This window comes from Meleagris gallopavo, chromosome Z (assembly GCF_000146605.3).
Source record: "Meleagris gallopavo isolate NT-WF06-2002-E0010 breed Aviagen turkey brand Nicholas breeding stock chromosome Z, Turkey_5.1, whole genome shotgun sequence".
Classification (NCBI taxonomy): Eukaryota; Metazoa; Chordata; class Aves; order Galliformes; family Phasianidae; genus Meleagris; species Meleagris gallopavo.
In genome coordinates this window covers 63,437,924-63,438,926 of record NC_015041.2, presented here as the reverse complement: position 1 = coordinate 63,438,926, position 1,003 = coordinate 63,437,924, and positions in this window count along the sequence as shown.

Here is a 1,003-nt window from a genome sequence, read left to right as displayed (position 1 = left end):
GGGCGGGGCGGCCATCTTGGGGTTGTGACGGAGGCGGGGCGCTGGTGGGCTCGGGGCTTCGCTTAAGCTTTTACTCCCTTCCCTGTCCGGTGGACTTTGCTACTCGGAAGCGCAGCTCTTCTTTGGCTCCAGAACAGTTTACAACAGTTTGAGAACTTCTGTCCCCTGTTTAAAAGGAGTACCTTGGCAAGACCGTAGTCCACGTCCTTTCTGCATAGCTCTGTGTGTGGAGCGCTCCAACAGCACGTTCAAAATCTGTGGATATTTACCCTTTTACCTATGGATAGCTCTGAGGCTCTAGTTAGAGCCGTATTTCTGGTTTCAGAGCAGCTGTGCTTGTGCTTCAGCCCTATTTTGTAGAGTTACCTGGTAGGTTCAGAGCAGCTCTCATTAATTCAGTTTTAATGGAATCAAATCCTTTCCGACGTTCTGGTGTCCATCCCAGTGTTCTCCCAGGCCTCTTGACAGCAGCATCTAACAGCATGGCAAGCAGACTACAATTTGGTGCCCAGCATCTGCGCCATCCAGCCACCCCTGAAAACATTTGTGGCTTTGCTTAGACAGGCGAGAAGCTGTTCAGCAAATAGCTTGTTTCCTTTCTTCTCCTAATTCTCTTTGACACATGTCAAATCCCTGCCAAAATACAGTGCTTTGTACTGCTTGTAGCTTTCTTTTTTTTCTTTCTCTGAGATACTAGTACCCAGCTGGTCCTAACAAATTCAGTTTTTGCCAAGTAGGATGTCCTTAGAACGTCACAAGAGTGATGAAAGGATTCTTACTTTGCCAGTCTCCCAGGTTTTTGGCAAGTAAGTTACCAAAGAACATGGCCCAGCATGGCTGCACTTCCCTTCGGGGGGCAGAACTCACCCATGTGAGAGCGACTACCTTATGACTTTCTCCATCCAAAGGAATGCAAAAGAAGGTGTCTTTTATAAAATACTTGCCGTCTTCAGGTATTGCTGACAACAAGGTATATGGGATTTTATTAATTTCTTTCAAGTCT